Source organism: Salvia hispanica, chromosome 2, assembly GCF_029641045.1.
Source record: "Salvia hispanica isolate PSC_SH4W2 chromosome 2, Shi_PSC_v1, whole genome shotgun sequence".
In the NCBI taxonomy this organism is placed as follows: Eukaryota; Viridiplantae; Streptophyta; class Magnoliopsida; order Lamiales; family Lamiaceae; genus Salvia; species Salvia hispanica.
The window spans coordinates 40763228-40789737 of NC_142693.1; the positions used below are offsets into that span (position 1 = coordinate 40763228).

Here is a 26510-nt window from a genome sequence, read left to right on the forward strand (position 1 = left end):
TCTGAGTTCTCTCCCAAATTTCTTCTACAATTCTGCATCTTCTCTCCCCTTCGTCGCAATTCATCTCCTAATCTTAGACTTCGTTCAGTTTTCTACATCAATTAATTTCCAAAAATGAGGATCGAAGAAGTAGTTGAAGCTGAAGCACCGATTGTAGCCAGAAAAAGGCATTCCAAATCGGCGGTCGTTGAAGCGAATTCTTCAGGTTAGAAATTGATTCAAATTTTAAGTATATTGCTTCGATTTTAGTGTATTAAAACAGATCTGGATTTGTTTTCTTCTGAATTCGATTTCTGCTGATTTTTTTGTTGTTGATTAGCGATGGTAGAATCGGAAGAGAGGGAAATCAACAAGGCTGCTGGAAAAAACGAAAGAGAACATGCATCTGCTTTCAGTTAAGGATTTGTTTAAATTTTTAATATTATTGACATTTCATATAATAGCTACTGACATAGTTATGATAATAGACTTGTGTTTTCTATAAACAGCATATACTTGTCATTGAGATGATATTGTATACTGTTGACATAGTGTATGCTTGTTTGGATTGCTGTTGACACTATAAACTTTAACAATTGATATAAAAGTAATAAGATAGTTATGTTTGCTTTAAACATGATATACTTGTTATTGACATAGTGTATACTTATTAGAATCGCTGTTGACATAGTCAAATTGACATAATAGTAACCAGATAATTGTGTTTGCTATATATGAGATATACTTGTTATTGACATTGATTTATTATGTACTTTTATCTATTGACATAATTTTAAAAATATACACGCACTTGTTGTCGATAGGGTATACTTGTTATTCACATAGATTTATTGTGTACTTTATCTATTGACATAATCGTAATAACATACATGCATTTGTTGTCAACAGGGTATACTTTTTATTGACATGATATCGTGTATAATTGATATTGATTTATTCTGTTTGATTTTAAAACAGAGAAAAGAAAAATATCAAAGCAAACTAGGAGTGTTATTGAGATTAGAAGTGTAGATCAAATAAAAAATTTGAAAAAATAAAAGAAAAGTATAGAGGAAATACGAATAAACAGCGAAGATGAAGAGATGCACAATTAGAATAAAGAACAGACTCACATAAAGAGGAATGACCTCCTTGTTAACAGAGTTCACCTTAAGGATAAGGCCACTGTTCGAGGCCTTCGCCCCGATGTCGTTTATGGAAAATTTCTCAGTATTATTCCTCACTTTTGATATTTTCTATGATATTATGTTCTTTTTTCTTGATTTTGTATTTTCATGTCACAGTTTTTAAGAGGCCATTTTGTACTGATTTTCTCAAGTTCTGCTTTGAACGCTTTGAGGTTACTCTGTGGTCTTCTGCAAGAGAGTAATTCTGATCTTCATTTATTTCTTTCTTTTCCATTCATGTTTAGTTATTTATGAAAAATGTTTTATGATTTTGAATGCATGATTGCTCAGGCATAACATAGAAGGTGTTTTAACCAATATTACTGATGGGAGTGCAAACAGAAACAAGTTGCTATTCATTTGGGTAAGTAATGCAGTCACATACCAATTTGCATCACAAAAAATGATTATAACAATTTATTAAGTTTCCTCAATTACATGAACATGACCAAATGTATCTCTTCCGTGGGCTACTAGGCTAAAAGTGGCGCAGGATGCTGCAAAAGGACTAGCATATCTTCATGAGGGCATGAAAATTCAAGTATAACTACTTTCTCTCTGTCGAAATTCGCCTCAACGTACCTCAGCAGCGTAACTTTATATAAAGAGATGGCTTTTCGTGTAGATTATATTCAGAGATTTCAAGTCTTCAAACATTATTTTGGATGAGCAGTGAAATGCTAAGCTCTCGGATTTTGGGTTGGCCAAATAAGGCCCTACTGATGGATTAAGTCATGTCTCTACTGCTAAGGGAGAGATCACCCAGACATTGGAGGAAGCGGATGAAATCAGGTGTTACTGTACAAGACAGAGGAGCGTCTTTCCTTCACCCCCTCGCAGTTGAGGCCTTACCGCGAGTGGGTCAACAAGAGGTGGGTTCTCCCTTTGGACCCCTCCTGCTCGTCGTTTAAAGCTGATGTAAGCATCCTTTAAATGATACTTCTGTGAATTCGAATTGGTGATATGTGGCCTTGATGATTAATTGTTTGAACTTGTATAAGTTGTGAATATAAGTACTATTGTAATCTATTTGTTGTATGCTCGGATGTCCCATTTTGCTTTGTTGACAACTATTGCTCAAGTTATATATATATATATATATATATATATATATATATATATATATATATATGATTTCATATTAGAAGTAAATAAGTATCTTAAACCAATGTTTTCTTAGTAACTGAATCAACCAGTTATTTGATATTTCTCAAATGTGAAATTTGAAATTGACTTATCTCTAGATGTTCTTGCCTTGTAACACAGCAGTTGTCACCTGAAGTGGAAGCAGTGATTGGACATGTCTTTAACTTAGGAGACCATGTTGAAGCCATGATTGATGGAGATGGTTTTTATGGTGCTTTGAAGTGGAAGCAGTGATTGAACATGTCTTTAACTCAGGAGACCATGTTGAAGCAATGATTGATGCAGATGGTTTTTATGGTGCTTGGTTCCCTGCAATTGTTCTTATAAAAACAGAGGCTTATAACTACTATATGATTGAGTACAAAAATTTGATGATGGATTATAATTGTTGTTGACATGGCTTGTACGTGTAGTTGAAGAACAAACATCAATGATTTGAAAGTGTAGTTGACATGACTTATAATTGTTGTTGACCTGGCTTGTACGTGTAGTTGACATGACTTATAATTGTTGTTGGTATGGCTTGTACGTGTAGTTGACATGGTTTGAAAGTTTAGTTGACATGACTTATAATTATTGTTGACATGGCTTGTACGTGTAGTTGACATGGTTTGAAAGTGTAGTTGACATGACTTATAATTGTTGTTGACATGGCTTGTACGTGTAATTGACATGGTTTGACAATTTAGTTGACATGAATTATAATTGTTGTTGACATGGCTTGTACGTGTAGTTGACATATTATGTACCGTAGTTGACACGATATGTACCGTAGTTGACATGACTTGTATGTGCAATTGACAATGATACAAGACTCTGAAAACTGGATAAATGCAAATAGGCACAGATTGAATGAATTACAAAACAAGTACAAGGAATGGTTTACCCGTAGAAGCAAGAAGTAAACAACTGCCTTATTCTGATTTGAACAAAAAGTGGTTTGAATATTTGATCTTAACATGTTTTTTAGATGGATATGTAAAACAATTATCACATCTGATTTTTAAACCATGAAGTCTATAATAATATATCAACTGTCAATCAGTTCAAAAACTTGAATTGATATGTCAACAACTTGAATTGAGATGTCAACAGCTTGAATTGAATGTCAACAGCTCAAAAACAATCCTTAGTAACTAAAAAAATATACAACTATTTTTTCTTATTTTTTTAATTTGACACAAGTTCTGACATCATTATCATACAATACATTTTAATAGTTGGCATAATTACATCTGTTTAATTGACATTATATGTGTGTAGTTGATATGAATTGTATATGTAGTTGACATTATATGTGTGCAGTTGACATGAATTGTATATGTAGTTGACATAGATTATATATGTAGTTAACCATTTTTTGTCATTTGAAAAGCCCTCAACCAATAATTCAAGATGAAAAGCATAGCCAGAAGTAAAATTTCCATAAGCAAAATGATTAATTACGTGCCTAATGTGCAAAATTAAATAAGATCCATCAAATGTCAACAAGTCGTATTAAAATGTCAACAACTGAAAAATAACACTTATAATTCACATATCAATAGCCAAAATATCAAATGTCAACAATTAAAACAAAGTTGAGATATCACAGTTAACAGGAATATCATTATTTAGGTGAATCTCCATCCCCATCATCATCCATACATCAATCATTCAAGCAAGAAAAAACAACAAAAACAAAAAAAGCAACAAAATCCGTCGGGAGGAGATTGCGGCAGAGCTCCCGCCGGCGACATTCTCCGACATGTGGACGCCGGTCGCGTAGGCGTTTCTCGCCTGAATCGCGTATTTCCGATCTTGCCTTATCCTCGTTCACGAATCTCTGAATTCCAGCTTCTCGAACCCCCATTCCCTGTGTTTTCCCTAAATTTCACCGAATTAGGTTTTCAATTAACGCGAATTGAACATTCAGATCATCAATTGATTCAATTCAGTTGCTGATTCAGCTTCTCGAATACCGCCATTTCCTCGACGGCGTCGAAAACGCCGATTCCTTCAGCTTCAACGGTGAAGGATCGAAGCGCGCTCGTGAAAGCTCTCTCCACCTATCCGGAATATCTAAGAAACAAAGCTTCCGATGAGAAATCAGCGAAATGACGAAGAATTTCGAAGGATTGATCTGGTTGAGAGAGAAGAATGATGATTGGATCACCACATCGACTCTCTGGGTGGCCATCTTCTTCATCCCTAATTAAAACATAAAATTACTATTCTGCCCTTTCATATTAAATTAATCTAAAAATATTTATTGTGTGGCAAAATCTGGACCACTCATTTAATAAAAATGAGTGACTGATATTGCATCTCATTTCTCAATTAGCCTAAATAATCTCAATTGATCACAACCCTATATATATATATGTTATATATGTATATGGAACTCATGTTCCACTAACTTATATAACCCATTTTTCTTTATATTTCTTAAATCCTATATCATAACTAAATATGACTCATATTGTGGAACGGAAGGAATACTATTTTTAAGAAATCGAGAAAGGATTAGATCGATTGTACATGCCAAGAATTAGCCCACTTGGATTCTTATTTAATTAATTAAATGCACTTATCGGGTTATCGCGATGGGAAAAGCCCCAAATGAAAATGAAATTGCTTTTTTTTTTTTTTTTTATTTTAGAGTAGAAATTATTGTAATTTTTATTTCACTATAATGAATTAATTGAATTTACCTGATTATTGTTACCAAAAGCCTTTAATTTTGGAATATTTTAGAAAATTATGCCACTGATAAGGCGATAACATTATGATTTGACTCGATTCTACGTGATTTCAATTCATTTACCAATATAGTATATGGCATATATCTATCTATCTAATATTTAAAAGACATGTTATTTACATCGTAAAAATACATCATATACTCCAAGAAAAACAAGAACTCTTTCTTAGTTGTACTTTGATTATCGATCCACACAATGAACTCAACTTTTTTATTACTTCAAAAATCAGAGAATCCTCTACTTTTCTTTTACACAGTCACGCACTAATCACCCCATGTTTATGGAGATTAATAATGCTTTCTCTGCACAAAAAATAATAAAACTTAATTAAATATAGAGACTGCGACTTCCAAGAAAAATTATTACAAACGTAATGCGAATTTTGATTGGTGGAATATGCGGCAAATTGACTAATCTCGTGTATTCTTTAATCTTTATCATATTCAATTTAATTAATTAATGACAAACTAAATCATAGTCATTCTACAACCATTTCGTAATTTCGAGCAATATATTTAGTAGTTAAAACAATTAATAAACTTGAAATGCTATCTAAAAAATGTAAAATGGTTAGATTGTCATTTTTAATTTTTTTTCCTTTATACATGTATCCAACGAGTCTTTTCATTATTTTTTCCTTTTAAGCATATATCCAACGAGTTTATTCTGTTTGAGATGTCACGACTTAGTTAAGTCATTTTTCATTATAAAAAAAATATTTAACTAATCTTACTTTATTCTTTCTCATATTTTATTTTTTATTTATTTATTTTATTTTCATTTATTCCATTTAATATAATTTTACAATTTTTATGCTAAAAAAACGCCTTAACTAAATTCAGAAGGGATTACTAATCAACTACGGGTATTTTAATCGGATAAATTTCAATTAATTATATGCAAATTCATTACCGTCATTGTCTTATCTATATAGAAAAATAGTAAAACATTTAACAAAATTAATAGATATATACAAAAGGTTTCAATTATAGTATAAGAAATTATTATACGTAGCTTTAACTAATATCCACATTATATGAGATAGTAGAATTGGATATGTTAGAAAATAAAAAAGGGTCTAGCTTCGGAAAAACTGAAAAAAATTCATCTGTGAAAAAAACTAAATTGTCAACAAAACAACTATAATTGTCATAACAATAAAGTGCTTGAAAGTTTGAAGATAAGACTCGTAAGAGAGCTTGCTCATGCTGCTCACAAATCAGTATACAACTGATAAATTAGCTAGCATTGGAATGTGGAGAAGTTTTTAATTATGAATTAAATGTTTTATTTAGACCACCACTAGTTCGTAAATTAGCCCACAATTGTTAAATTAGTCATAGACAAATTGATTAATTAATTAAGGTTCAAGTTCCAATACAATATAGGTGTTTTAGGTTAATCCGGAGTTCATGAAATAGGCTACATTAAATAAAATGTCATCTCAAATTCTAGCATTTTAATTTGGAATGTTTATATCCTCCACATATATATAACACTAAGATACAAGAATAGTTATTCCACTATATAACGTGTGTTTACCGTCAAGACTATTATATTCCATATTATTATGAAAACTATCCCAATTATGATAAAATATAGTAATATCATTGACGCTCAAAATGAACAGACTATATTTTGAGGTATTAATTTTAAATATATTGTCATATAAAATTAGCAATTAATTACTTCTTACTTATCAATCCTAATTTGTTTTCCCAGGATATATTTGTCTGAGAATTCGAACCAAAACTTGGGGAAGAAAAAACATTATTGTAGAAGAAGAGGAAGGAGGCAGCAGTGGTTTTGAAGGCAAGTTCCATAAACATGGAGTATATTGACTTCATTCTAATGAATAGGCAATGTATTTTCATCAACATTCAACAAATTAAGTGGTAAATAAATACTACAATAGATCGATGAGACAAATTAATCAAAATGTCATAAACTATTGGCGTTTCATTAATTAAGGGTAAGGCAACTTCAACATTCAAGAAAAGAGTAGCAAACCAAATGGGCACTGAAAACCCTTTTTTACATAAAAATGAAGAATGAAAATTAATATACATGATTAATAATACAATTGATCCACATCATATGCATTGAGATACCTTGAATATATAGAGATGAAATGAGGGAAGTAATAATTTTAAAGTGAATGAAGAAAATTAAAGTAGTACTAGTAGTAATTACAGGGAGCTCCCTTCAGTCCAATAATGGAAAAGAATTGGGTGAAATTTGACTCCCGCCTCATTTAACACTTATAATTCACATATCAATAGCCAGAATATCAAATGTCAACAACGCAGTATTAAAATGTCAACAATTAAAAAATAACACTAATAATTCACATATCAATAGCCAGAATATCAAATGTCAACAACTTGTATTAAAATGTCAACAACTAAAAAGTAACACTTATAATTCATATATCAATAGCCAGAATATCAAATGTCAACAACTTATAGCAAAACAACAGTGTGTCAACAAGGATTTCCAAAATCCATAATCAAAATCTCAAAAACTATGTCTCAAAATATGCAGCACCAACACACCAGTACCAACATCTCAAACATAATTCTCAACCTCATCTCCTTACTCTCCGGAGCTCTAATTCCACAGATCTCCCTCTCACCTTCAGATCTCTCACCGAGAAGCTGGAGCGTCAACTATATGTTCTTGCAGAGCTCTTCTAATTTACTTGATCTCAGCTTCTCGCTTTCACTCACCAACTGCAAAAATCGAACAACGTCAACAACAAATCTGCAAAAATTGAAACTAGTAAAGCAAGAGCTTCATCTACCTCTACTAATTTCGCGAGGAGCTGCGCCTTTTCCTTCTTATCATCGAAAGCCTCAGCCGATTATTTATACTCTTTGTCCTATAAAATCTGAAGAAAGAGATAAATCAATCTGGAAATCAGAGATAGAATAAGAAAAATCATCAAATCATCAAATCAAAACTTCTTCTGACAGTCGATCCCCAATATCTTCACATCTCACGTCACGATTTCAACCTTTTTGCAGATCGCGACAACTTCCTTCCTCATCAGAGTCACGGAATCGAGCTCCTAATCAGCCACAGATCGCCGACATAGCTCCGATTCCTTCTCTCATGATTTTCTTCGTGAATTCACGAACCTCATCAATTTTATCCCTATCCAAACACAAAAGACAACAAACTGTGCCAAAATTTCATTATTGCATTTTTACTCCAGCTGCGATCGATTATATCGGAGGAATTCGACAGTTCGTCTTTGCCCTTCCAAGCATAAGAATAACAAAACTGAGCAAAATTTTGTTCAGGATCACGTTTGTAACAACCAAAAACGTACTCTATATAGAAGAAACAACACGCATAAATCTCACCGGAAAAAAATCATGTGTGAACGGCTTCAGCGAAAAGCTGATAAATGACAATTGATTCCAACCAAATATTCAATTAACTCCAACAAGTTATTATCTAAAAAATAAAACAACAGTATCTGAAGATTTTAAAACAAAAGCAACAGTGAAACATAATTCACCCGAGAAGAGCGACACTATATGAATGTGAGAGAGACGAAACAAGCTGAAACATATAATGTCAACTATCATATCTTAAGTGACAACATAGAGGGTTTCTAAAATCCGGAATCAAAATTTCAACACTACATCTCAAAATATGCAGCACCAACACACTAACACCAACATCTCAGATATCCTACCATGGACACTCAACCATATCCATAACCCCTTCCTCCACCAACAAACACCACAGCTGGGGGGGTGCATTTTGGATACAATTATTTTGTATGTAAACAGAATGTCAACAAAGAGTATATCTACATAAAATATTTAACATGTAACATACATCATGTCAACAGAATTGCATTTATGTCTTCAACCAGAGGATGCATTTTGGATACAACTATTTTGTATGTAATCAGAATGTCAACAAAGAGTATAGTTACATAGAATATTTAACAACTAACATACATCAAGTCAACAAATTTGCATTCATGTCAACAGAGTATAATTCACCAACATAACACAAAAAAATCATGTTAATGAAAATCAAACAAAATTACCTCCACCATTCGTCGACGTCGACTCTGAATATGATGAAGAATCCATCAGATAACACTTACGTATTGATTATGAACTGAAATCGAAGCTAAAGATGAAAAAGCAAAAAAAAACAAACTGATTAGGAACAGATTTGACTGGGCATCGACAAATAAAACATAAAAACAGAATCAAAGTGGTAAAATCGACCGAAAAACTTCAAAATCAACACCGAAATCCGTCGAACTGGTCGTCTATTTTTGGAAAATTGATATGCTAAGGAATCGTCGAATCAGAGATAGTTGAAATCGTTGAAATCGTCTGAATTCTAATTTTTTAATCAATTGAATCATAAATCCTTGGAATAGATTCATCAGAGAACTCAAACAAATCGCAAATCTCACAGAAATCGCCGATGAAAGCTGAAGAGTCCTAAATTAAAACATGAAATGACTATTATACCCTTTCATAATAAATTAAGCTAAAAATATTTATTGTGTGGCAAAATCTGGACCACTCATTTAATAAAAATGAGTGGCTGATATTGCATCTCATTTCTCAATTAGCCTAAATAATCTCAATTGATCACAATCCTATATATATATATATATATATATATATATTTATTTATTAAGCCCACTGATACTCTCGATATTTTTAAACTGCGTGCACAATAAGGAATGTCAAGCTTCCTGGGTTCAGAGTATCCACTAGATCACAGGGTCTAGGAACTCACGGAGCGCTGAAAGACCTCGGTCGTCGGACACACAGAATATCTCTTCAAAACCCTCAACCACGTATACTAAAATTAGTATAGGGAAGTAGGGATTGATCCCACGAGGACAGATTACGCACTTAAGGGATTTTGGGTGGTATGGTTGCTGCCACGCAACTTGGAGTTGAGGAATTTATACTAGACTTGGTAATTGAAATTTGCTACGCTAACAAATAGATCTAGGCAGGAACAGGAAACATGCATATAAACTGAAACAAGCGAGACAATCTCTATATCTAAGAAAACTATTTCCTAAACTACCTAGACCTAGGAAAACAACTGCAAGTGGGGACCATTTTCTGAAAAAGGTAGAGTACGGTTAAAAGACTGCAAAATAACTAACTAAAGGACTAACTAACAGCGACATCATCTTCTCCAACCTTTGGCATGAAACAATCAGTAAAAACAGAGAGAGAACGTAAATTAAAACGAAGCAGACTGAATTAAAATAACAGTAAAAACGAAGAACAGTTAAAACCTAGGCAGATCTACGCTACTAGACGAAGCAACATGAAAACGAAAACAGAAAACCAAAATCCCTGCACAACTCAGTTTCCCCTGTTCAGATCCACACTTCGGATGCTAAATCCACTCCGCATCCAAGCATCCGGACCAAAGTACGATAAAAACCATCTCCATAACTAGAGATTTGCCAAATCACCACAGATCAACAACAACAGCCACAGATCAAGCACAGAAACATCCAAAACAAAAGAATAACGTCAACCTTCGCAATAAAACTCCTCAGAACATAAAATCAACGTAAATCAGCACCATCATGACATAAAATAAACTCCATAGAATAACGATAAGTAGCACGAGCAGTCGACTTCTAAAACGGTGAAGTTCGACGGAAATCAAAACACAAAAACTGAAAAGTAAACGATTGTATCTTCGCCCTCCGTGAGGACGGTGTTGCAACAAAATTTTCCCGAAGATGAAACCTCTACCTACCCCAGAATCCCCATTCTCCCAAGTGTGTGAGTGTGTGTGTGAGCTAAGAGTTAAATCATGTACGTGTGTTGCATGCTCCTCTTTATATAGGCGTGGAAGTGGGTCCAGCAGGGGCTCTTTTGTGTGAATAGTCTTCTTTGCCCTCAACTTTGGACTTCCTTCGTCCAGCCATTTTCTTCCTTAATTCTGCTCACTTTTCGTCTCTCTCCTCCGCTGGTCCACTGCCTTCAGTACTTCCTGGACCTAGCGAATTTCTTCACACACCTGGCTTAAAATTTGTGTTAGACCCAGTAAATGGTGACTTTTCATCACATAACCGATGCATGAAATTAGCCTTATCATCCACGTACTAAATTTCATATTGGGTCCATTAGATAAATTAAAATAGTAGTGGCCCAAAATATTAAAGTATCCAACGTTCAATTAAAGAAAAAGAAAAAATAGTTTTATTATACTCACTACACAGTAGCTTAATATACATATATTTATATTCCAACTCAAACAGAAGCAAAACTAAATATCTATATACTCCCAAATCATCACATGTATATATCCTCTGCCATTTAGCCACGCCTATCTCTTCCTCTCGTCTCTATCTCTATCTCTATCTCTATCTCCCACATTCTCAAACTTCTCTCTGAAATTCTCCTAACAATTCACAATGCAGGAACAATCCCAAATTATCTCCCAAATTATTTCTCAGAAGCATAATTCCTGTCCGTCATAGCTCTCTCCCTCTTTCTCACAAAAACAGAAGTAACCAAAGGTCTCTCATCTCTCGTTCCAAAAATCGATGCAGCAGCAGCCTTCGCCGCTGCTGCAGTCACGGTCTCTCCGTCACCGCCACTGTACACCGCCGATCCTGGCGGTCAGCTCCTCCGTCGCGGCACCGCTACTCCCAACGGTAAGTTTTCCTCTCCCCTTTTCCCAATCCAAACTTTTTATTTTAAAAAAATTTTAATTGTTCAATTCAAACATTTTTGGGCAGACAAGGGAATTTTTAGAATTCATTTTTGAAAGAGATAAAAGACAGACTTGCTTGCAATGACAGTAAACCTCGAGCTTTAACAAGAATGTAGCATTTAACAAGTTTTCAAGAATTTCAACAAATTTGATCTGTGGACTAACGTGGTGTATGAATCTATGGCATGGATTTGAAGAAAAATATACCTTTAGGAAGAAGAGAATGACAAGATGAATTAAATCCACAGCTCTCTCGGTCTTCCCCTTTCAACGCTGTGATATCAAGAATTGGCTACACAAAATCAATATGATTGTACGAAGGTTTATCATTCAAGAAATTGAGGAGAATTTACCTTCGTGTGAAAGAGAAGAAAGAACTGCAGCAGGGTTTGAAAAGGACGTGAATGTGGGATTTTATAGGCAAAACTGATAGAGATATTCATGGATTTGGTGGTTGGAGAGATTTTAGAGAGTGGAGTGATGTGTATTTTTCGAGCTTTTATATCAATGAACTAATAACACACAAATATATCAAATAGCTCTAAAATTACAACCGAATCTGCAAGAGTACAGATGTAGTTGTAGTAAAAGAGTGTCGAACCACATGGAGGCGTACGGTTATCTAATTAAATTTTGGAATTTTTGGATTGAGAAATTAAATTGAAACAAGAACAAGTGAAGAAATAAAATGCAAACACAAAATATAACCAAGGGAGTGAGAACATTGCTCCTAATATGCTCCAGATGTGAATTAACTTAATGGACCAGTAAACCTATGGATTAAAGATTAATCTAATGAAAGTTGTAAATATCTCGTTCATTCTACTCGCACTGAACATGTTCGCAGATGCTTGAATTTAACCTTGCTGAACACTAAGATCAAATTCGTACTCATCGGATTATCACTTCTACGGAAGCATAGTAAGCTCTAATCCAACTTCTAATTTCCAACGTACATGATTCATTTACAAAATCAATTGAACATTCCTACGGAAGCACGGTAAATGTCCAACAATTATTGTAACGACATGTAAATCAACTTATCCAAGATTCATATGCTGAACACAATACAAATCTCAAACTCTTTATCTACGTTTCCACCTTTTAACCAAGTTAAAAGAGACATTGGCTAAAAGACACGATTGAATAATAAATCAGGCCGGAATTATAATTCAATGTAAAAAGCATCGTAGAAAAAAATTATAAATTAATATTAATCCATAGAATCTAAAAGTAATTCACATCTTTCACAAATTAGGAGCAAAGTAAGAGTTTAGTTACACATCCACAAACAATAAAGAAGAACCATAGAACTCATGAAATTGATGTGTGGATGGTAGCAAATCTCCCCCGGGATGATGGAAGTTGAGTGATTGACCTCCAATCTTCCTCCATCTTCCTCTGATAACTTTTCGTGCAAATCTCTCTTAATATCCCCTAAAAACTGCCTCAAAACTATTTAAAAACGGAACTCAGCAGTTACTGCGTCATCGTACCCGGCCGCGTGAATTATTAGGCATGAAATTCACCCGGCCGGGTGGCTCATTTTGAGCATATTCTGGACTCGCGACGCAGACTGGGAAAGTTGTCAAACTGGGCAGTGTGTCAAATTTGGCAGTCTGTCAATGACTTTGTTCTCCATCCAAGCTTCATTCCATGTCTCGTTTCACCATCCATTCCGCTTCCTACACTATAAAATATATTTTTTCAAGCATCAAACCATACAAATCATGTAAAGTTATGGGAATAAAAATGTACTATTTGATTCACATCATGGAGATATTGATGAAGAGAAGAAAACGTGTAGAAAGGATTTAGGAGAAGAAATTTATTTTGAGCGGTAATTTAATAAGAATTAAGAATAAATGACTATATTAAAAATAGCCTAATTGAATAAGGATAAATGAGCTAGAAAAGAATGAAAATAGACAAAAGTGATAGGCCCAAAAATATATGAAATTTAGTGCTTAGATTTAATTGTGGTGTTTTATTATTTTAGTACTTTGGTGTTATTCCAAGTACTTAGACGAACGCCCAACTTTTCCATCGACGATTCTCACAATAATCTCATCGACTATTTTCACCACACAATTAATCAACAACAAAACAAGCATTCGAAAAATTCCATTCGCAACTAATCAAAACGAAGACGGTATTTTAATCAAGGTCTATCACTCGCTCATTCTCAAAACAAAACTCATCGTGAAAAGGTACTAACAAGACGGGTGTTACATCTTTCTTGCTTCACCCATATCCTTCATTTCAAAACTAGACATCAGATCTGCCTTAACTTTATTTATCTCAGCCACAGATGATCCAGCAAGGAGCATATCATCTACATAAAGCAATAGATAGGCAACTGGAGTACTGCCCTTTTTCTTTATGTAATTGCAGTCATCAAACTTTGACCTTATGAAGCCAATTCTCATCATCTGGTCATAGAATTTCTTGTTCCACTACCTAGGACTTTGTTTGAGTCCATAGAGGCTTTTCTTTAGCAAGTAGACCTTACTTTCTTCTCCAGCCTTCACATAACCCATAGGCTGGTCCATGAAAATAGTCTCCTCAAGGTCTCTATTGAGAAAAACAGTCTTCACATCAAGCTGCTGTAATTCCCAATCAAACTGATTCACCACAACAAAGCAATATCCTAATGGAAGTGTGCTTAACAACAAGGGCAAACACCTCATTAAAATCAACACCTTCTTGCTGTGTAAAACCTCTAGCCACCAAACGAGCTTTAAACTTTGCTTTCTTTTCCAGTGGTTTCAACTTTCCTTTTAAACACCCATTTGTAGCTTACTAACCTCCTTGCCTTCCCATCTGACTTTAACTGAGATTTATCCACCAATATCCAGGTTTTAGTCTTGAGTAAAGACTCAATTTCTTCATTCATAGCTTCTATCCATCTTTCTCTGTATTTACTTCTCATAGCTTCCTCATAAGTGAGAGGATCAGTGAGCTCTATGCTCTCAGCAGCACAAAGAGCATAGTAGACTTCATCAGATAATTTCTGGGGAGGTTTAACATTCATTTTCCCTTTATCTCTTGCAATCTGGTATTCTCTGACATTAGTAGCTGGAGGCTCAGTATTGCCTCCACCTTGACTTGAATCACCATCATTTTCTGGCTCAGACTCACTCTCTGAGTCACTGACTCTACCTGCACCTTGGCTTAGCCTTACTGACTCCACCTTGAAGAAATCACTGTCAGCCTCATCAGTTTTACTTCCCTCGTTAAATAAGGCATTTGGTTCTCACGAAAAACCACATCTCTACTAATGATTATCTTTTGTTTCCCAGGTTCAATGCACCAGAGCTTGTACCCTTTAACACCTCTTTGATATCCCAGCATGATGCACTTCAAAGCTCTAGCTTCAAGCTTGCTCTGTCTAGCATGAGCATATGCTGTACACCCAAACACTTTATATTTAGAGTAATCACTGTGAGCCCCATACCACATATAATCTAGGGTCTCAGACTTTAGGGCTATTGCAGGACACTTATTGATGAGATAGGCAGTTGTATACACTGCCTCACCCCAGAATCTGCTGCTCAAACCAGAACCAAGAAGTAGGCACCTAACCCTCTCAAGAATAGTTCTATTCATCCTCTCTGCAACCCCATTTTGTTAGGGGTTGCAAGGGACTGTCCTGTGCCTCTTCATTCATTTCTCCTTGCGAAATATATCAAACTCAGTGGATAGGTATTCTAAACCATTGGAAAGTGAGTTGAAGGAGAAAATTTAAGTGTTAGAAGTGTCTTGGGTTATTAGAAAAGTGGAGTCCCTTTAACTCTACTTGGGATATTTTATTTTTAGTCACTTTTTAGCCAAATATTCCTCACCTACCATAGAGCCTACATTACAACCAAAGATAAAGACCTTTCGGACTTTTGATGCTTAATCACATCTAGTAGAGGAGGGATTAGACTTTGAGCAAGCCTATGGTAAACTTTGCATGATGCATGATTGAGTGCTATATATACACATTACCTCTATACACTTTGAGAGTGAGAGAACACTTCCCATCTTTGGAAGTTTGCCACATGTGGGTGCTTGAATTCAAGGTGTTCCACGAGTTAGTAATGAAAGTGCACTAATAAGCCTTGCTTGATTTGATTGCGTTAATACATGCTTAATCTATTCTTTCATCTTTTGAGGCAATTATGAAGTCTAGTCCTTGTGCATTCCATGCGTCTATTTTGTGTCTTTATTGTTTTGTTCGAGGACAAACAAAAATATAAGTTTGGGGGAGTTGATACGCTCGGATTTTGCACTGTTTTAAGGCCATTATTTGGTCCGTTTTTGATGTCAAAGTCACAGAAAGGAATAACAAGTCTCCTAGGTCCAGTGAATCCACTAGATCACAAGGTCTAGGAACTCACGGATCGTTGGAAGATCTCGGTCGTCGGACACACAGACTATCGCTTCAAAAACCCTCAACCACTTATACTAAAATTAGCACAGGGAAGTAGGGATCGATCCCACAGAGATGAATGTGTAATAAAGCATGCTCAAGGATTCGGGACTATTTTTGGGTTGGCTGCTGCCACGCATTTTTGGGTTGAGGAAATTAAACTAACTTGAGTGAAATCTGCTACGCTACGCTAACAGCTAGATCTAGGCAGAACAGAAATCATGCATGTAAATTGGAAAATGAGACATTCACTAGATCTAAGAAACTATTTCTAAATTACCTAGACCTGGGAAATAAACTGACGGTGGGAACCATTTGCTGAAAAGGTAGAGTACAGACGAAAAGCTAGAAAACAACTAACTAAAGTACTAACTAACAGCGACATCATCTTTTCCAATCGATTTACATAAAAATTCAGTAAAAACAGAGATGGAACGTGAATCGGAAACGAAGCAGACTGGATTTAAAGCAATTTAACGAAGAACAATTAAAAACTAAGCAAATCTACGGCTACTAGACGGAGTAAATTGAAAAGAGAGCAAAAGAGTTCGAAATCCATGCACAACTTGATTCCACTGTTCAGATCCAACCTCGGATGCTAAATCCACTCCGGATCCAAGCATCCGACACAAACTCCGACCAAAAGTATATCCATAGCTTCAGATTCAACAAACAACCACCGATCAACAACAACAATTCAGATCCACAACTTCTTCCCCAGATCAAGCACATAATTATCTAAAACAGAGATTAACATTCAACTGCCGAAATAAAACTTCAAACAAAAACCCAGAATCATAAATCAACACAAGATAACACCAACATTACAAAAACTAAATGCATAGATAAACGATAAGTAGCAACAACCAAATCGACTTCCAAAATAATGAAGTTCGATCGGATAAAAGTACGAAAAGCTGAATGAAAAGCAGATTGTTTCTTCGCCCTCCGAGAGGACGGTGTTACCTCTGACTTTCGCCGAAGATGAACCCCTTAGAAACCCTAAACTATCCCAGAATTCCCATTTACCAAGTGTGTGTGTGAGTGTGTGAGCTAAGAGCAAAAATCCTATCTCTGGCGTGTGCTACATGCTCCCTCATTTATAGGCGTTGAAGTGGGTCCAGCGAGGTATGAATAGTCTTTGTTGCCCTCAGCTATTGACTTCCTTCTTCTAGTCATTCTTTTCCCTTCAGTTTTGCTCACTTTCCTTCATTTTCCTTTGCTAGTCCATTGTCTCCAGCTCTTCCTGGACCTAGCATTTCCTTCACACACCTGGCTTAAAAACTGCATTAGACCCAGCAGAATAATGTGTTTTTCACCACATAACCGATGCATGAAATTAGCCTTATCAAACTGCTCACACTTAAACCATACTTGTCCTCAAGTATAAAGACAAGAAAAAGAATAAGGTGAATTTCAAAGTACGGTTATCCCCTGACCGACTCCTTAGACTCTAAACAGACTCCTAGACCTAGACACAACTAATGCACAGATAACAAACACTTAAAAAAAATAAAAACACATAGACACATATGCATGAACTAGCTTCAACTTTTAGGCAACCGTCCCCACAAGATCAATGTCAATTCAACAGACTGCACTTCTCCAAATTGGCCCCTTCCCTTCTTCTACCTAATCAATCTGTCAGTTCGTCAAGATAGCCTTTTACTTCCGCAATTGTTGGATTCACTCGATCACTCATTCCTCACCAGGGATGTTAGGATCGATTCTCTCAAAAGTTATTGCCATACCACTGAAGCGTCGGGTTATGAGAGTTTTCTCCTTTTATACTTCTTTCTCCCCTTTTTTACTGGGTCAGGTTACTATTGTTTCCTGCCCTTAGACATATTCCCTCTGGACTTCGTCCAGCTTATACCTCCTTTCTATTTTTTTCCCTTTTCAGCATTTTTTTTTTCTCTAGACTTCGTCCAACTTATTCCTCCATTTCCCTCTTCTCTCCTCTGGACTTCGTCCAGCTTATAACTCCTTTACCTGGACTTCGTCCAGCTTATACCTTCATAACCTAATTCCCCCTTTTTTTTTCTCCGTCATGACTCTTCTCCCTAAGCATTCAGTGGCGGCCCCTTTACATGTGTTTGCTCAAAGTTATTTAAGGCTTATAACTCACTCTTATAGTGGGGCTTCACAACTAAGTAAGCTAAGGCATCCTCTATCGTTCTTACTTCGTCCAAATTGATTTGGCTTGTTAAAGGAAAAGGCTTCTGAGTTGAAATACATCCTATCTTCAATTACTTTCACTAAGGAGATCATGCCATATTATATTCACCAGCTCATGCGACGCAAACAAAACCTAGACTTAACGACTCATAACATGCTGGCAACTACACACATTGACTCCCCTCCCCCTCCTACTTCACTCAAGCTTGTCCCCAAGCCATCGTCGTGAAGGGTGGAAAAGGGTAGTCAATTCAACAGACAACAGACAATTTATACAAATAAAAACTTCTCACACTTAGACCGAGCATCGGGCTAAGTGGGAGAAGACACAAATAAAACAAAACAGATAAACTTCTCACACTTAGACCGAGCAACGGGCTAAGTGGGAGAAGACACAATAAAAACAGAAAACATAAACTTCTCACACTTAGACCAAGCATTGGGCTAAGTGGGAGAAGGTAAACACATATAGCAAATATTCACAGAGACACAAATAATAACAACAAACATAAAAAAAAACAGATATAACGGAAAACAGAAAATAAAAGTTACTTGGTCATGGGGGTGATTCACTTCTGGGTCTGGCTCCCTCGAGAGCCAGATTGGGGTGGGATTCCGGGTCGGGTCATCTTCACTTTCTTTTTCGCCGGCATCTCCGACTTCTCTTCTTCCTTCTCTTGCTCTGGTTGAACAGACTCTGGTTTTTTCAACATCATGGACTTCGATCTGGATGGGATTAGCACTGGCTTGGACGCAGACGGTGTAACCATTTGCTTGAGCGGGTGCGGTGGTCGGTGGACGGAGGGACTGCTCTGGCCTGGTTGCTTGACCTCGCTGCTGGACCCAGGAGTTGCCTTCGACTGGGTCAAGGGGAGTGTCTTCTCCAACCATTTCAACATTTTTATTACAAGCTCCACAGCCTCCGTCATTCGCTCATTCTTTTTGGCGGACTTCACCGCCAGGTCCGCAATATTTCCCCGCAGGGTCTTCACCTCTTCCCGGCTACCACTCATCTCTTTCCTTATCCCTCCGAGTTCTTTCACTATTTCTTTCCTCATCACCTGCATTTCTCTCCTCACATCCTGGACATCCTTTCTCAGCTCCTCGACCTCTTCACTCGGCATAGCCTCCGCAGCCTCCTCAGCCTCCGCTTTTACCTTATCTCCGACCGTGTAGAAGAAGGTTTGTTTGCCGTGATCTTGGAGTAACCCCTTGTTGAAAAAGTACTCAACGCTGAAAACCTCCAGGGGTTCGCACATCACGACCAAGGGAGCGGTTTTGGCTATCTTCATTTCAATGTTCCGCTGGAGGTAGGCGCCTAGGAGATGGCAGGTATACATGTGTCGAGCAGGGTTGCTGGTCATTTGATGGCATGCTTGAGCCAGCCAATAGCCTAGATGCACCTTAACGCCTTTTGACATGCACCAAGTGAAATAAAGGCCAGTTGTCGTCAGAGCTGAATTTACAGTTCCCATTAAGTTGTAGCTGATAAACGTCTGAGCAAAATGGAGGATTCTGTCCTCGATGTGAGAAGCCTTGGAGTAGCTTGACTTGAACGCCCCTGCCTTGGAGTGAGTGATTAGTTCCTATGCTGCTTGTACTTTGAAACCTGGCGTATTCTTCGGCACGCCGATCATCCTCTCGTTCCATATTCCTTCATCATCCTCAGCCTGGGTAAACAACCCCATCTTCAAAGACCATTCCCGGATGCTCATCTCATGTTCTTCATTGAAAAGCCTCAATGTTATGGAGTCCGCGTCGAGGTCAGAGGTGTTCTTTAATCGGAATGTTGAGAAAAACTCCCGTGCTAGGTCCACCAGCACCTTCTCCAGGCTGTGCTTTAGCAACCACTCGAAACCGATTGAATAGATACATGCGCGGAAATTCTCATCACATGCAATCGTCATGAGTTCCCTGGAGCTGTACTGCTTGCCAGACTTAGCCATCTTTCCAGCACTGCATCTCTCTTTGTACACTGTGGCCCGTTTCTGATCGTCGAAATGCCTCATCAACTCCAGCAGTTCCTTAGTCAGCCATACCTCCGGACGTCCTTGCACAAACTCCTCTTCAGATTCTCCAAGTTCAGAGTCGTACCCGTGAGTAGGCTTGTCTTGTTCCTCGGTAGAGGGAGCTTCGGTCACTGGGGAAAGGGTCTTCTCAACCTCCTTGACGGAGGGAGCTTTCCTCGACCGTGTTGACCCGGTCGCAGCTGCTTTTCCTTTTCTCGCCCTTTCCTTGACCAGGCGACTCTCCTCTGCTACTTCCGCTTCCGTCCCTCGGGCAGAGAACTCCTCCTTCTCGGAATAGACCAAGTCTTCTACTTCGTCAAGCTGACTCCGCCTGGCCCTTCTCCTCTCTGCTCTTTCGTCCACCCGGGGTGCCTCTTCTTCCTGGTCGTCCACCAGGTCCACAATCAGATTTAGCCCTTCCTCAACGGGCTCCGGTACTCCAGTAGTGTATAGATCTGTCTCTTCCACAAGTTTTCCCGGGGTTTCCCCCACATCATCCACCATCAGGGTCGCCCCCTCAATATAAACAGGGGTTTCCCCCCTGACATCACTTGGGGTCACCTCCTCCTCCATGGGTTCAGGGGTTGCACCCCTAAAATCCCTTGGGGTTTCATCCCCAGCCTCCATAGGGGTTTCCCCCTCATCCATCAACTCTCGAACAGGGGTTTCCCCCTCAACAACTTCTACCAAAACAGGGGTTTCCCCCTCCACAATCTCTTCTCGAACAGGGGTTTCCCCCTCAACAACTTTCTCGTGAACAGGGGTTTCCCCCTCAGCAATTTTTTCACCCTCAAAGTTAGGGTTTTCATTACCTTGTCTTTCGGTCTCCACCTCCTTTTCGCCGTCGTTCTGCCCACCATCAGCCGACAGTTCTTCGTCGCCTCTTCTTTATCCGCCTCCAGTGAAGCGGTTTCTGCTTGTTGAGATCCAGAGTCCGGTACCCTGGTTGAATCTTGAGGCCTTTCTTCTTGGGGAACTGCAGGTTGCGCTGCCGAATCCGCTGGGATCGTCGGTGATGGTACGGCCGCGGCGGACGCCATCAGATTGGTGGAGAACAGAGCGTAAACTTCTTTTGCTTTCTCGACGCTTCCTAATTTTTGCGTCAATTCTGCCAGCAGAACCGCGTCGTACACCGCCGGCTGCGAACTTCTGGTGGCCTGAGTTGGATCCATTACTGTAAATCTAAAATCGAAAAGAAAACTCGGTCGAAATTGGTTAGGGTTTGTGTTTCTTGAGAGAGAAACAAAGTAGAGAGAAGGGAGAGAGAATGCAGTTTCGTCGATTGGGATTATTGGAGAGGGCCGGTTAGCCTTTTCTGGTGAAAAGATGGTGTGGTTGCAGACGTGATGTAAGCAACCGTACACCTCCCATAAATATCGGTAATTTTGAAATTCAAATTATCTCTATCCCTCCTTGACTTCTTCCTCCAGGCTCTCCTCCCCTAGCTGATTTCCCTGACCATGACCCTATACTTAAAAAAAAATGAAGGCGCCAGACTCCTAGGTCAAGGTTAGAATATAATGCATCGGTTTTCCTACGGAGTCTGGTGCTTCGAAAATATTTTTGGAAGATTTAAAATTGTATATACATTTTTTTTGATTTTCCTTTATTTGAAAAGCAATTAAACTATTTACACGCACCCTTTGAGTATTCCCGAGATTCCCTGGTTCAATGTATATATTCAAAATGTCAACCAATTTACCTGACCCAGGAATTCATCGAGAATACCTCCTCGTCTGTATAGGTGATAATAGAGAGTGCATGTAGTGGCACTTCCTCCACTACACACAACTCAGAATTATCCCTATAGACCTTCACTCTATGACCATTAACAAGAAAAAGGACAGAGTTAGAGGCACTTCCCTGGATCTCTACTGCTCCATTTGCACGGAGGCCGACAATGGTATATGGACCGATCCACTTAGACTTCAACTTCCCTGGCATCAGCTTGAGCCGGGATTGAAAAAGGAGCACCCTCTGTCCCACATGGAGTTCCTTGACCCGGAGATTCTTGTCATGCCATAATTTTGTCCTTTCCTTATACCACATGGCAGACTCGTAAGACTCCAGCCTCAGTTCCTCCAGTTCTTGTAACTGTAACTTTCTTTCTTCCTCACAAGCCGAAGGCTCCATATTCATCTCCTTTACTGCCCAGTACGCCTTGTGCTCGATACCCACGGGCAAGTGGCACATTTTTCCAAACACCAGCCTATAAGGCGATATTCCGATAGGCGTCTTGAAAGCAGTTCTGTAGGCCCATAATGCATCGCTGAGCCTCTTACTCCAGTCTTTCCTTGACGGATTAACTGTCTTCTCCAATATTGCCTTGAACTCGCGATTAGAAATTTCCGCTTGGCCGTTAGACTGAGGGTGGTACGGGGTAGATACCCTATGGTGAACACCATATTTCTTCATCAGAGCCTCGATGGTGCGATTACAGAAATGTGTTCCTTGATCTGAGACAATGGCTCGAGGAACTCCGTATCTGTTGAAGATATTGGCCTTCAGAAATTTTGCTACCTCCTTCGATTTACATGTCGTGGTGGCTTTAGCTTCTATCCATTTAGACACATAGTCTACTGCAACCAATATATATGTGTTCCCACAGGATGATGGAAATGGTCCCATGAAGTCCATTCTCCACACGTCAAAAATTTTGCAAACAATCACCGGGACATGAGGCATCTTGTCCCTCCTTGAAATTCCCCCTGTCTGTTGGCATCTCTCGCAACATTGACAAAACTCAAAGGCATCTTTGTTAAGCGTTGGCCAGTAGAAACCGCTGTCCAATACCTTCCTTGCTGTCTTCCTTGGTCCAAAGTGACCTCCACACGCCAAGGTGTGGCAATGAATCAGCACATCTCTTTGTTCCCATTCGGGAATGCAGCGTCTGATCACTTCATCCGAACACATCTTTCATATGTAAGGGTCGTCCCAAAAGTAATATTTGGCTTCGCTTTTAGTTTTCATCCTCTGGACCCGGGAAACTTCGTCTGAACTTGGCACCTCTCCCGTGACCAAGTAGTTTGCTAAGTCAGCAAACCATGGTTCCGCGTTCAGTGTTCGCTTTCCCTTGTCGGATTCTCCTAGACCGGTTAATGCCAAAACTGCTTCCCAACTGATCCGTCCAGGAAAATCCCCTAGATAATACAAATGCTCTTCAGGAAAAGCATCGGGTATGGCCTCTTCCATTTCCCCTTGATGAATTCTGCTCAAGTGATCGGCTACTCGATTCTCCGTTCTCTCACTTCCCAATCAAACTCCTGTAAAAGCAACACCCAACGGATTAACCTCGGCTTAGACTCTTTCTTAGCCAATAAGTACTTTATTGTTGCGTGATCTGTGAAGACTATAACCCTCGACCCAAGAAGATAAGGTCAAATTTTTCGAACGAGTTAATGACAGCCAACATTTTCTTGTCCGTGGTATCATAGTTCTTCTGAGCTTGATTTAGAGTTTTGGATGCATAGAAGATCACATAACTTTTTCCGTCTATCTTCTGCCCTAAAACAGCTCCCACAGCGATATCACTCGCGTGGCACATTATCTCAAATGGGTGATTCCAATCTGGTGCCCTGATTATTGGTGCTGACACGAGTCTGTCCTTGAGCAACTGAAAGCCTTCTTACATCCTTCGTCAAAGACGAATTCCACATCGTTCTGCAACAAATGAGTTAGTGGTTGCGCGATTTTCGCGAAATCCTTGATAAACCTCCTATAAAATCCTGCGTGACCCAGGAAACCTCTAACTTCTTTTTGGTTCGTGGGGTAAGGTAACTTTGATATCACCTCGACCTTTGCCTTGTCCACCTGTATTCCTCTTTCAGAAACCACGTGACCCAGGACAATACCTTCAGTCACCATGAAGTGACATTTTTCGAAGTTCAAAACTAGGTGCTTCTCCTGGCATCTTTTTAACACTAGGTCAAGGCTGGCCAAACAAGTGTCGAACGAATTCCCGTATACGGTAAAATCATCCATGAATATCTCAATGCATACTTCAAGCAAATCCGAGAAAATACTCATCATGCATCGCTGGAACGTTCCTGGTGCGTTACACAACCCAAACGACATTCTTCGGTATGCATACGTACCAAAAGGGCACGTGAACGTGGTTTTTCCTTGGTCCTCTGGGTTAACGTAGATATGGAAATAGCCACTGTATCCATCAAGGAAGCAAAAATACTGTTTGCCAGCCAATCTTTCTAACATCTGATCAATGAAAGGTAGGGGGAAGTGATCCTTCTTTTTGGCCTCATTCAGCTTCCTGTAGTCGATGCACATCCTCCACCCCGTCACCAGCCTAGTGGGCACCAATTCGTTCTTATCATTCTTGACAACCTGTATTCCAGACTTTTTGGGCACCATATGGACAGGACTGACCCACTCACTGTCTGGAATAGAGTAGATGATCCCTAGAGAGTGCAATTTCAACACCTCTTTCAGAACTTTCTCTCGCATGTTTGGATTCAGTTTCCGTTGTGCGTCTTGGTGAGCCTTCACACCTTCTTCTAAACGGATGTGGTGCATGCAGAGATCAGGACTGATTCCTACTAAATCAGAGAGGGTCCACCCTATTGCTTTCTTGTTCCGCCTGATCACTTCCAACAGTTCCTTCTCCTGTTCCTCAGTCAAGTTACTGTTGACTATTACTGGTTCCTCATCCTCCTCCAAATAAGCATACTTGAGGCCTGGTGGGAGTGTCTTCAGTTCCTTGTGTTATTCGTTTCCTGGGGCAAGGGATTTTTTTCTGCAATATCAGGTAATGTTTCCTTCCCAGACCTAGGAGAATTCTCCAGACTAGCCACGTGAGCTGATCCCCTAGATCTAGATGACTCGGGATTTCTGCAAAACTCCATGATGGCCTCTGTGAGTTCCTCGTCTGTCAATTCCGTTGTGTTCATTGCTGCACACCACCCTACAACTTCTTGATCGATTAAATGGCTCAACTCTGAGTTGTCAATTTGTTCCTGTATCAATTCTGTCACAAGATATTCTTGGACCAAGGGGTTAATAACATCTATAGCATACAAATTCTCAACATCCAATGGTTTTTTCATTCCCTCATCTATGCTAAATGTATATTTTTCCCCATTATAATCCAAGCAAATTGTTCCATCGAAGACATCGATAATGGTCTTAGCAGTGCGCAAGAATGGTCTCCCTAAAAGCACGCCACTAGACTCAGCAGACTCATTATCATTCATTTTGATAACATAGAAATCAGCAGGGTATAGAAAATCATGCACCTTGACTATGACATTTTCCACACCTTCAGGACAGATGCAAGTTCTATCTGCTAACTAGATTACCACCTTAGTGGCGACCATCCTAACCCCTATCAGTTTCTTGTAGATTGAAAGCGGTAAAACATTTATAGACGCCCCTAGATCACACATAGCATGCTCGACTTTGATATCCCCTAGAGAAATGGGTAATGTGAACATACCTGGGTCTGTGCATTTGGAAGGCATCATTCTCTTTTGTATCACAGCAGACACGTTCTCCCCGATCACAATCTTCCCGTCCGGCTTGGTCTTCCCTGCTATGAATTCCTTGATGAACTTGCTAAAGGCGGGCATCTTCAGGGCTTGCAAGAAGGGCAGGTTGATTTCCAGCTTGCTAAAAATCTCCATGAGGTCCTCTGTATCATCCTTCTTTTTCTTTGCTTCCCCTCGGTATGGAAACGGCTTCGCCCGCTTAACCGCATTTGTGGAAGTCCCAGCTGGGTGTTCGCCAGCTTCCCTACTTCCTTCTTTACTTACTAACTCAGGCTCTGGATCTAGGAAAAATGGATCAGCTGCTCGAGGTAAAGATCCCCCTAAATCTCCTTTCTGGAGGTCATCCTGAACAGGAACTTCTCTGGGTCTAGGGCTATCTCCTTGAAACACCTGACTCTCCTTCCCCTTACTTGCTTGTGCGGGTACTTCCTCGTCGATCTCCAATGTCGGCCCTTCATAACCCCTTCCGGATCTCAAGGTGATGTGACTAATGTTTGCCCGGTCAGGTGGCTTGACCGTGGCAGGAAGTTTTCCTTCATTTCCCCGCATCTCGTTCAAAGAAACCGCGATCTGGGACAGCTGTTTTGCTATCATGTCCATGGCAGCTTTGT

At 38.8% G+C, this 26510-nt stretch overlaps 2 long non-coding RNA genes across 2 annotated transcripts; one reads left to right on the plus strand and one right to left on the minus strand.

Moving 5' to 3' along the window:
- Positions 1-1651: 1651 nt before the first annotated feature.
- Positions 1652-2535, plus strand: LOC148932409 (uncharacterized). Its single transcript, XR_016135053.1, has 3 exons — positions 1652-1707; positions 1792-2038; positions 2436-2535. It is a non-coding gene; the product is annotated as an uncharacterized LOC148932409 (long non-coding RNA).
- An 8141-nt stretch (positions 2536-10676) lies between these two features.
- LOC148932410 (uncharacterized) lies at positions 10677-12238 on the minus strand. Its single transcript, XR_016134865.1, has 3 exons — positions 12148-12238; positions 12002-12067; positions 10677-11095 (listed from the first exon to the last, which is right to left on the minus strand). It is a non-coding gene; the product is annotated as an uncharacterized LOC148932410 (long non-coding RNA).
- Positions 12239-26510: the final 14272 nt, after the last annotated feature.